Genomic DNA, 13,480 nt, shown 5'->3' with positions numbered 1-13,480 from the left:
GTTATAATTACGTAGATTCTACTGTTAAGCCGAAATTCGCGAAGTACCCCCATCGAAATTTTGAAGAAATCAAACGAAGTCCACGGTAGGACCTTTAATCGCGCCCGAACACCCACGTGAGTGTTAGAAAAACGATGACTCTACAATTCGCGTTTTCGATTCGAACAATCAAACGAAAATTAATCGCGCCCGAGAACACCCACGCCTGTGCCCGCCGACACGCGCGCCAGTGTTCTTCCTATCCTTCCCGTATTCGCGTAGAAATCGATGATGAATCTTGCCATTCGATGTACCATCCGGTCGCTGATGAACCTATCCCTCGATGACGTATCCTGTAAAAGAAAGAGGTAAAGTGGAAATAAAAGAACAAAAAAATATATAAAACAGAAAATAATACATATACACATATATAAAATACAAATTGAAAATATATATAAATAGATAAGAGACGTAGAAAAAGAAACGAAAAGAGAAGCAGCATGCATCATCGCATGGTTCCTACCTAAAGCAAATAAATCATAATTAATAGAAATATATTAAAAACATAATTAAGAACATAATCAAAAACATAATTAAAAATATAATCAAAAACACAATTAAACAAATAATTAAAAACATAATTATAAGGAAATAATATATCAATAACACAATTGAAAACATAATTTAAAAAGAAAAATATGAGATAGAAACGAGAGCCCGAGAAGAAAAGAGAGCCCCAGAAAGAGAAGAACAGAGAGCCCCAAAAAGATAAGATAAGAGAAACAGATCTATATGATGCTGAGACAGCAACCCGCACAGAAGCCCTCGCCCACAGGCCCCTCCCATGGGTCCCACCCGAAATATATAAAAAATAATTAATGAGAGTAAATAAGAATTAATAAAAATGACAGTGGACGCAAAAGAGAGATAGAAAAATTTCCTTTTCGTTTCTCTGAGAAATTATTGTACAATAGAATTCTGCCATATTCCTTCTTTTGAAGTATTATTAGCGATATAAAGTCGAAAAATATTAATGTTCAGTTGGAATTAGATTAAAAAGATATTGGAAAAGTAATACAATATGCAGCCATTCGTTCGGTAATACTTGCATTTAAAAATTTACAATTAAACTTTGCAAATATTAACGATCCAGGTCTCACTACGTGGAAGTTGCTGCATGTGGAGACCCACGGACTGACGGTGACTCTACTCTAAAATTCGCGTTCCGCGATACCGATCCGCTATACCTTTCCGCTTCAATGCACTGGCTTCTTAACTAACAGGGTATGCGTAGCTTTGCTACTACACACCTCTTACAGATAGCTCCACCATTTGCACCGTCCGCTTCAGACATAACGGATTATTAAGCACATTCGAATTCGTGCTTTCCGAATTTCGAACAAACAAAGCGCACTCCTTAGAAATACTAATCGCGTCGCGACACTCACGTGTGTGTTATAATTACGTAGATTCTACTGTTAAGCCGAAATTCGCGTAGTACCCCCATCGAAATTTTGAAGAAATCAAACGAAGTCCACGGTAGGACCTTTAATCGCGCCCGAACACCCACGCGAGTGTTAGAAAAACGGTGATTCTACTCTACAATTCGCGTTTTCGATTCGAACAATCAAACGTAATATAATCGCGCCCGAGAACACCCACGCCTGTGCCCGCCGACACGCGCGCCAGTGTTCTTCCTATCCTTCCCGTATACGCGCGTAGAAATCGATGAGGAATCCTGCCATGAGATGTACCATCCGGTCGCAGATGAACTTATCCCTCGATGATCTATGCTGGAAAAGAAGAAGATAAGCAGAAAATAAGAAAAAGAGAAAAAAATACAAATATAGAAAATAAAGATAATTAAAAACGTAATTATAAACATAAACACATAATTAAACACATTATTAAATACATAATTAGAAAGAAACAACATAAATAAATATTAAGAAAACGTAATTAAAAGGACAACACAATAATAACGTAATTGAAAACATAATTTAAAAAGAAAAATATGAGATAGAAACGAGAGCCGGAGAAAGAAAAGAGAACCCCAGAAAGAGAAAAATAGAGAGCACCAAAAAGATAAGACAAGAGAAAAAGTTCTCTATGATGCTGAGACAGCAACCCGCACAGAAGCCCTCCCCCACAGGCCCCTCCCATGGGTCCCACCCGAAATATACAAAGGATAATTAATGAGAGTGAATAAGAATAAATAGAAATGACAGTGGACGTAAAAGAGAGATAGAAAAATTTCCTTTTCATTTCTCTGAGAAATTATTGTACAATATATTTCTGTCAAATTTCTTCTTGTGAAGTATTATTAGCTATATAAAATGAAAATATGTTAATGTTTAGTTGGAATTAGTTTGAAAAGATATTGGAAAAGTAATACAATATGCAGCTATTCGTTCGGTAATACTTGCATTTAAAAATTTACAATTAAACTTTGCAAGTATTAACGATCCAGGTCTCACTACGTGGAAGTTGCTGCATGTGGAGACCCACGAGCTAACGGTGACTCTACTTTACTCTAAAATCCGCGTTCCGCGATACCGATCCCTTATGCCTTCCGCTTCGGATATCTTGGGCATGGTACAAAGCTAACAGGAAGTATCTAGCCTTAGCTACAGGGACTCCACTTACAGAAAGCTTAACCGTTCGACACCCTCCGCCTCAGGCATAACGAATTATTAAGCACATCTGAATTCGTGCATCCGAATTTCGAACAATCAAAGCGTATTAATCGCGTTCGCGACACTCACTCACGTTTTAATTACGTAGATTCTATTGTTCTATCCAAATTCGCGAAATAATCTAATCGATATGTCGAAGAAATCAAACGAAGTCCCCGGTAGGACTTTCAATCGCGCACGCGAACACTTACGTGAGTGTTAGAATAACGGTGACTCTAAGTTGAAATCCGAAGCGCACTCCGAATTTCAACACTATAACGAAGTCCATGATAGGACTTGTAATCGCGCCCGGACACCCACGCAAGTGTTCGAAAATCGGTGACTCTACTCTAAATAAACTAATCGAATATTCGAGCAAACAAAACGAAGTCCCCGGTAGGACTTTTAATCGCGCACGCGAACACCCACGCGGGTGTTAGAATAACGGTGACTCTAAGTTGAAATCCAAAGTGACATATGCTAACCGGTATTTAGACTTTCCATGATATTTGTCGGGATTTCCGCCCCGCTACCAAACATGAGGATTGTCATAACATCAGCCAGCTATGTACAGCACTACAAGGTAAACCGTTCGCGCACCCCGAATTTCAACACTAAACGAAGTCCATGATAGGACTTTTAATCGCGCCCGGACACCCACGCAAGTGTTCGGAAAACGGTGACTCTACTCTAAAAAAACGCGTTCGCGAGGTAATCTAATCGAATATTCGAGCAAATATAAACGAAGTCCCCGGTAGGACTTTTAAGTCGCGCCCGCGTTCATTCACGTGAGTGTTAGAAAAACGGTAACTCTACACTAGATTCGCGTTTTCGATTCGAGCTATCAAACGAAGTTTAATCGCGCCCGTGAACACCCACGCCTGTGCTTGCCGACAAGCGTGCGAGTGTTCTCCTATCCTACCCGTATTCTCGCGCATAAAAATCGATGATGAATCCTGCCATGCCATGTATCATCCAGCCGCAGATGACCCTATCCCTTGATGATCTATCCTGAGAAAAAAGAAGATAAGGAAAAAATAAAAAAAGAAAATAGGAGACATATTGAATATCGCTGCATGATTGCACGATCATCCCTGGAAAAGAAAAAAGAAGATAAATAAAAGAAAGATAAGAAAATAGAAATAGCTCTGCACGCTGCTGAAACAACTCTCCGCTTCATCTCATGGGCCCTACCTAATGCTTAAAAATTAAAATTAATTAGAATATATTAATAACAAACCTAAAAACATAAAAACATAATTAAAAAGAAATAACATAAATAAATATTAAAAAAAAATAATTAAAAGGAAATAACATAATAAAAATCTGAAAAGACATAATAAAAAGAAATAACATATTAATAACACAATTAAAAACATAATTAAAAACATAATTAAAGAAGAAAAATATGAGTAATAAAAGATAGCTGCTGAAAAATAAGAAAATTGAAGTAGCTCTGCATGCTGCTGAAACAAGTCCGCTTCATCTAATGGTTCCTACCTAAAATCTGTAAATCATAATTAATAAGAATATATTAAAAACATAATTAAAACCATAAAAACATAATTAAGAAGAAATAACATAATAAAAATCTGAAAAGACATAATGAAAAGAAATAACATATTAATAACATAATTAGAAACATAATTAAATAAGAAAAATATTAGGTAGAAAAGAAAGCTGCAGAAAGATAAGAAAATAGAAGCAACTCTACACGATGCTAAGACAGCAACCCGCACAGAGGCCCACACCAATGTCCCCATCCCATGGGTCCCACCCGAGACTAATAAATCATAATTAATAATAGTAAATAAGAATGAAAAATATGAAATAGAAAAGTCAGCTCCAAAAAGAGAAGAAAAGAGAACCAGCTCTATAAGATGCTGAGAAATCAACCCGCACAGAGGCCCACACCCATGTCCCCATCCCATGGGTCCCACCCGAGACTAATAAATCATAATTAATAGAAAGAAATAACAATGAAAAATATGAAATAGAAAAGAGAGCTCCAGAAAGATAAGAAAAGAGAAGCAGCTCTACAAGATGCTGAAACAGCAACCCACACAGAGGCATACACCCATGGGCCCCTCCCACGGGTTCCACCCGAGATTTATAATGGATAATTAATGATAGTAAACAAGAAAAAATAGAAATGACACCGGACATTAAAGTGTGATAAAATTTCCTTTTCGTTTCTCTGAGAAATTATTGTACAATAGAATTCTGCTATATTTCTTCCTTTGAAGTATTATTAGCGATATAAAGTGGAAAGATTATTAATGTTCAGTATGAATTAGATTAAAAAGATATCGGAAAAGTAAAAAAATATGCAGCCATTCGCTCAGTAATACTTGCATTAAAGAATTTATAATTAGTGTATGCAAGTAATACCGACCCAGGTCTCACTACGTGGAAGTTGCTGCATGTGGAGACCCACGGACTGACGCTGACTCTACTCTAAAATTCGCGTTCCGCGATACCGATCCGCTATACCTTTCCGCTTCAATGCACTGGCTTCTTAACTAACAGGGTATGCGTAGCTTTGCTACTACACACCTCTTACAGATAGCTCCACCATCTGCACCGTCTGCTTCAGACATAACGGATTATTAAGCACATTCGAATTCGTGCTTTCCGAATTTCGAACAATCAAAGCGCACTCCTTAGAAATACTAATCGCGTCGCGACACTCACATGTGTGTTATAATTACGTAGATTCTACTGTTAAGCCGAAATTCGCGTAGTACCCCCATCGAAATTTTGAAGAAATCAAACGAAGTCCACGGTAGGACCTTTAATCGCGCCCGAACACCCACGCGAGTGTTAGAAAAACGGTGATTCTACTCTACAATTCGCGTTTTCGATTCGAACAATCAAACGTAATATAATCGCGCCCGAGAACACCCACGCCTGTGCCCGCCGACACGCGCGCCAGTGTTCTTCCTATCCTTCCCGTATTCGCGTAGAAATCGATGATAAATCTTGCCATTCGATGTACCATCCGGTCGCTGATGAACCTATCCCTCGATGATCTATCCTGGAAAAGAAAAAGCTAAAGAGAAAATAAAAAAAACAAAAACATACATAAATAAAACATAAAATATATATATAATATAAACAGAAAATAAACATAATTAGAAAGAAGCAACATAAATAAATATTAAGAACACATAATTAAAAGGAAATAACATAGTAATAACATAATTGAAAACATAATTCAAAAAGAAAACTATGAGATAGAAACGAGAGCCGGAGAAAGAAAAGAGAGCCCCAGAAGGACAAGACTACAGAGCCCCAAAAAGATAAGACAAGAGAAACAACTTTATATGATGCTGAGACAGCAACCCGCACAGAAGCCCTCGCCCACAGGCCCCACCCGTGGGTCCCACCCGAGACTTATAAATCATAATTAATAAGAATAAATAAGAATAAATAGAAATGACAGTGGACATAAAAGAGAGATAGAAAAATTTCCTTTTCGTTTGTCTAAGAAATTATTGTACAATATATTTCTGTTAAATTTCTTCTTTTGAATTATTATTAGCTATATAAAATGAAAATATGTTAATGTTTAGTTGGAATTAGTTTGAAAAGATATTGGAAATGTAATACAATATGCAGCCATTCGCTCGGTAATACTTGCATTTAAAAATTTACAATTAAACTTTGCAAGTATTAACGATCCAGGTCTCACCACGTGGAGGTTGCTGCATGTGGAGACCCACGGACTGACGCTGACTCTACTCTAAAATTCGCGTTCCGCGATACCGATCCGCTATACCTTTCCGCTTCAATGCACTGGCTTCTTAACTAACAGGGTATGCGTAGCTTTGCTACTACACACCTCTTACAGATAGCTCCACCATTTGCACCGTCCGCTTCAGACATAACGGATTATTAAGCACATTCGAATTCGTGCTTTCCGAATTTCGAACAATCAAAGCGCACTCCTTAGAAATACTAATCGCGTCGCGACACTCACGTGTGTGTTATAATTACGTAGATTCTACTGTTAAGCCGAAATTCGCGAAGTACCCCCATCGAAATTTTGAAAAAATCAAACGAAGTCCACGGTAGGACCTTTACTCGCGCCCGAACACCCACGTGAGTGTTAGAAAAACGATGACTCTACAATTCGCGTTTTCGATTCGAACAATCAAACGAAAATTAATCGCGCCCGAGAACACCCACGCCTGTGCCCGCCGACACGCGCGCCAGTGTTCTTCCTATCCTTCCCGTATTCGCGTAGAAATCGATGATGAATCTTGCCATTCGATGTACCATCCGGTCGCTGATGAACCTATCCATCGATGACCTATCCTGTAAAAGAAAGAGATAAAGTGGAAATAAAAGAACAAAAAAATATATAAAACAGAAAATAATACATATACACATATATAAAATACAAATTGAAAATATATATAAATAGATAAGAGACGTAGAAAAAGAAACGAAAAGAGAAGCAGCATGCATCATCGCATGGTTCCTACCTAAAGCAAATAAATCATAATTAATAGAAATATATTAAAAACATAATTAAGAACATAATCAAAAACACAATTAAACAAATAATTAAAAACATAATTATAAGGAAATAATATATCAATAACACAATTGAAAACATAATTTAAAAAGAAAAATATGAGATAGAAACGAGAGCCCGAGAAGAAAAGAGTGCCCCAGAAAGAGAAGAACAGAGAGCCCCAAAAAGATAAGATAAGAGAAACAGATCTATATGATGCTGAGACAGCAACCCGCACAGAAGCCCTCGCCCACGGGCCCCTCCCATGGGTCCCACCCGAAATATATAAAAAATAATTAATGAGAGTAAATAAGAATTAATAAAAATGACAGTGGACGCAAAAGAGAGATAGAAAAATTTCCTTTTCGTTTCTCTGAGAAATTATTGTACAATAGAATTCTGCCATATTCCTTCTTTTGAAGTATTATTAGCGATATAAAGTCGAAAAATATTAATGTTCAGTTGGAATTAGATTAAAAAGATATTGGAAAAGTAATACAATATGCAGCCATTCGTTCGGTAATACTTGCATTTAAAAATTTACAATTAAACTTTGCAAGTATTAACGATCCAGGTCTCACTACGTGGAAGTTGCTGCATGTGGAGACCCACGGACTGACGGTGACTCTACTCTAAAATTCGCGTTCCGCGATACCGATCCGCTATACCTTTCCGCTTCAATGCACTGGCTTCTTAACTAACAGGGTATGCGTAGCTTTGCTACTACACACCTCTTACAGATAGCTCCACCATCTGCACCGTCTGCTTCAGACATAACGGATTATTAAGCACATTCGAATTCGTGCTTTCCGAATTTCGAACAATCAAAGCGCACTCCTTAGAAATACTAATCGCGTCGCGACACTCACATGTGTGTTATAATTACGTAGATTCTACTGTTAAGCCGAAATTCGCGTAGTACCCCCATCGAAATTTTGAAGAAATCAAACGAAGTCCACGGTAGGACCTTTAATCGCGCCCGAACACCCACGCGAGTGTTAGAAAAACGGTGATTCTACTCTACAATTCGCGTTTTCGATTCGAACAATCAAACGTAATATAATCGCGCCCGAGAACACCCACGCCTGTGCCCGCCGACACGCGCGCCAGTGTTCTTCCTATCCTTCCCGTATTCGCGCGAAAAAATCGATGAGGAATCCTGCCATGAGATGTACCATCCGGTCGCAGATGAACTTATCCCTCGATGATCTATGCTGGAAAAGAAGAAGATAAGCAGAAAATAAGAAAAAGAGAAAAAAATACAAATATAGAAAATAAAGATAATTAAAAACGTAATTATAAACATAAACACATAATTAAACACATTATTAAATACATAATTAGAAAGAAACAACATAAATAAATATTAAGAAAACGTAATTAAAAGGACAACACAATAATAACGTAATTGAAAACATAATTTAAAAAGAAAAATATGAGATAGAAACGAGAGCCGGAGAAAGAAAAGAGAACCCCAGAAAGAGAAAAATAGAGAGCACCAAAAAGATAAGACAAGAGAAAAAGTTCTCTATGATGCTGAGACAGCAACCCGCACAGAAGCCCTCCCCCACAGGCCCCTCCCATGGGTCCCACCCGAAATACACAAAGGATAATTAATGAGAGTGAATAAGAATAAATAGAAATGACAGTGGACGTAAAAGAGAGATAGAAAAATTTCCTTTTCATTTCTCTGAGAAATTATTGTACAATATATTTCTGTCAAATTTCTTCTTGTGAAGTATTATTAGCTATATAAAATGAAAATATGTTAATGTTTAGTTGGAATTAGTTTGAAAAGATATTGGAAAAGTAATACAATATGCAGCTATTCGTTCGGTAATACTTGCATTTAAAAATTTACAATTAAACTTTGCAAGTATTAACGATCCAGGTCTCACTACGTGGAAGTTGCTGCATGTGGAGACCCACGAGCTAACGGTGACTCTACTTTACTCTAAAATCCGCGTTCCGCGATACCGATCCCTTATGCCTTCCGCTTCGGATATCTTGGGCATGGTACAAAGCTAACAGGAAGTATCTAGCCTTAGCTACAGGGACTCCACTTACAGAAAGCTTAACCGTTCGACACCCTCCGCCTCAGGCATAACGAATTATTAAGCACATCTGAATTCGTGCATCCGAATTTCGAACAATCAAAGCGTATTAATCGCGTTCGCGACACTCACTCACGTTTTAATTACGTAGATTCTATTGTTCTATCCAAATTCGCGAAATAATCTAATCGATATGTCGAAGAAATCAAACGAAGTCCCCGGTAGGACTTTCAATCGCGCACGCGAACACTTACGTGAGTGTTAGAATAACGGTGACTCTAAGTTGAAATCCGAAGCGCACTCCGAATTTCAACACTATAACGAAGTCCATGATAGGACTTGTAATCGCGCCCGGACACCCACGCAAGTGTTCGAAAATCGGTGACTCTACTCTAAATAAACTAATCGAATATTCGAGCAAACAAAACGAAGTCCCCGGTAGGACTTTTAATCGCGCACGCGAACACCCACGCGGGTGTTAGAATAACGGTGACTCTAAGTTGAAATCCAAAGTGACATATGCTAACCGGTATTTAGACTTTCCATGATATTTGTCGGGATTTCCGCCCCGCTACCAAACATGAGGATTGTCATAACATCAGCCAGCTATGTACAGCACTACAAGGTAAACCGTTCGCGCACCCCGAATTTCAACACTAAAACGAAGTCCATGATAGGACTTTTAATCGCGCCCGGACACCCACGCAAGTGTTCGGAAAACGGTGACTCTACTCTAAAAAAAACGCGTTCGCGAGGTAATCTAATCGAATATTCGAGCAAATATAAACGAAGTCCCCGGTAGGACTTTTAAGTCGCGCCCGCGTTCATTCACGTGAGTGTTAGAAAAACGGTGACTCTACTCTAAATTCGCGTTTTCGATTCGAACTATCAAACGAAGTATAATCGCGCCCGAGAACACCCACGCTTGTGCACACAGACACGCACGCCAGTGTTCTTCCTATCCTTCCCGTAACCGCGTGTAAAAATCGATGAAGAATCGTGCCAGGCGATGACGCATTCGACCAGAAATGAACCTATGCCTTGATGACCTATCCTGAAAAAGAAAAAGATAAGGAAAGAATAAGAAAATGAAAAAAAAAAGATATATTGAATATCGCTGCATGATTACTGGATCATCCCTGAAAAAGAAAAAAAGAAAATTAATAAAAGAAAGATAAGAAAATAGAAGTAGCTCTGCACGCTGCTAAACCAACAGTCCGCTTCATCTCATGGGTCCTACCTAATGCTTAAAAATTAAAATTAATTAGAATATATTAATAACAAACCTAAAAACATAAAAACATAATTAAAAAGAAATAACATAAATAAATATTAAAAAAACATAATTAAAAGGAAATAACATAATAAAAATCTGAAAAGACATAATAAAAAGATATAACATATTAATAACACAATTAAAAACATAATTAAAAACATAATTAAAGAAAAAAAATATGAGTAATAAAAGATAGCTGCTGAAAAATAAGAAAATTGAAGTAGCTCTGCATGCTGCTGAAACAAGTCCGCTTTATCTAATGGTTCCTACCTAAAATCTGTAAATCATAATTAATAAGAATATATTAAAAACATAATTAAAACCATAAAAACATAATTAAGAAGAAATAACATAATAAAAATCTGAAAAGACATAATGAAAAGAAATAACATATTAATAAAATAATTAAAAACATAATTAAATAAGATAAATATGAAATAGAAAAGAGAGCCCCAAAAAGTGAAGAAAAGAAAAGAAAAGAGAAGCAGCCCTACACGATGCTAAGAGAACAACCCGCACAGAGGCCCACACCCATGTCCCCATCCCATGGGTCCCACCCGAGACTTATAAATCATAATTAATAGAAGCAAATAACAATGAAAAATGTGAAATAGAAAAGAGTGCCTCAGAAAGAGAAGAAAAGAGAAGCAGCTCTATAAGATGCTGAGAAAGCAACCCGCACAGAGGCCCACACCCATGTCCCCATACCATGGGTCCCACCCGAGATATATATAGAGGATAATTAATGACAGTAAATAAGAAAAAATAGAAATAACAGTAATTATACGAACAATAAAATGCTGAATTTAATTTGATTAAACTTAAGAAAAATAAAAGATTAATTAAAAAGAAATGAAATATTCTGAACACAGATATAAATAAATATTATTCTCTCTGAAAGAAATATTATATTTATTAATCGATAATATATGATAATATATGTACATGTTGTCTATAACGTTGCTAAGAATATCCTATTGTTTAAATATTAATTAATTATTCCTTCACGTGTTCGCAATCCCACGACTCGGATCTAGCTGAAAAGAAATAAGGAAAGAAAAAATAATTAGTATATATGTATATTAATTATACGAACGATAAAATGCTAAATTTAATTTGATTAAACTTAAGAAAAATAAACGATTAATATAAATAAATATTATTCTCTCTGAAAGAAATATTATTATATTTATTAATCGATAGTAAATGACAATACATGTATATGATTTTTATAACGTTGTTAAGAATATCTTATTGTTTAAATATTAATTAATTATACTTTACATATATCGTACATTGTTTAAATGTTAAGATAATCCTATTTATTAATTATTCCTTCCCGTGTTCGCCATCTCATAACTTAGACCTAGCTGAAAAGAAATAAAGAAAAAGAAAGAATATGTATATATGTATATTAATTATACGAACGATAAAATTCGGAATTTAATTTAATTAAACTTAAAAGCTAAGAAAAAAAATATTAATTAAAAAAGAATGAAAAATTCTGAATACTGATCTAAAGAAATATTATATTACTTTTACATTTCATAGATATGTGATTTTAATATAGAACTCAATTTTATTAAAATTAAATTATGAATTGAATTGAACTTTAGAAAAGAAAAAATGTGCTAAATTTATCAATCGACTTTAACGTAAAATTTGATTTTATTAAACTAGAATCATAAATTCAATTAAGTTTAAAAAAAAAGTTTAATATTAAAAAGGCATAAAATATGAAATAATCCTATTCGCGTACGCGTGGCAATGTGGGAATATTATTTACGGAAAGTTACTTCGTCTCAGTTTTTTAAATTTACACCCCTGCACCCATCACCATAAGAGCATTTTGAGTGACAACATGGTAAAATTAAAATACTAATATAATAAAACTAAGAGCCATTCTCGAAAGTTCCTAGTGAACCTTCGAAAATAACTCAATAGCCTAATAATTGTCCTCTTGAGCCACATGTTGTCTTCGGCATATAGCCTCTTCTTTGCTTCGTGCCTCAATCTAATTGATTATCACTCTAAAACTGTAACGACAAAATTTGATTCCGAATTCTAAGATATGAAAGAAAACCCTGACGCAACCCTAACGAATTTGAAAAATTATTATTATCCTTTCGAAAAATACCTTTTCGCTGCGTGGGAGAAATTAGATATTAATTATAAAAAAATTAGAAATTAGATAATAGTACATTAATTGCTGAAAATCCTGAGCTAAAAAATAATTAATTTATCATCTAGGCTTACGAACTACGTCTCTTTGTTTTTTAGCAATCATTCTACTCGATTTTTCTCTTTCAAAACCAATGACTCTATCGAGATTTTTCTTATAAATTGATTAAATATTCAATTAATAATTATTTTAAAATATGAAGCAAACCTTTGGACGTTCCTTCTTACAAACGAATATTTTAATTATTATAATAAAATCATCCACAGTTTCGTTTGTAATCCAGAGACTATCCATCGCGAGTGTCTTCTTGCTCATTTTTTATTAGAACTTATGAATATCGATTCTTTGCTTATTTCCGCGCGAACAAAATATTTAAAAATGTATTAAAATATTCAAAATCTCAAATAATTATAAACACGTTTGAGCAAGAAGACCCTATCCTGATCTAATAAATAAATCAAAAAATAAAAAACCATTCACGAGTAAATCTCCGAAGAAATTTACTCGTGGTCACTCAATGCTCTTCTACTAATTAATTGCAACCAATCACCCGTGCCGATTCGGACCTTTCGTCCTCGACATGATTAAATGATTGGAGGGATTTAAAAATTCACTCACTACTTAAGAAGTTCTGCGATGGCTCCAAAACACTCGTTCAGATCGAAATTGAGGGTGGATGATTTCCTATGTGGTTGAAAATTAGGTAGGTCGACATCGAAGTTGACCAAGAATCTCTTCAATGATGCACTGACTCTATTACGCGATACTTATTTTTTAACGAACAGTCACTGA

The sequence above is a fragment of the Vespa mandarinia genome, chromosome 1 (genome assembly GCF_050613455.1).
Source record: "Vespa mandarinia isolate Hongniang chromosome 1, ASM5061345v1, whole genome shotgun sequence".
NCBI classification, from domain to species: domain Eukaryota; kingdom Metazoa; phylum Arthropoda; class Insecta; order Hymenoptera; family Vespidae; genus Vespa; species Vespa mandarinia.
The sequence above is the reverse complement of the archived record's forward strand: the minus strand, read 5'-3'. Positions refer to the sequence as shown.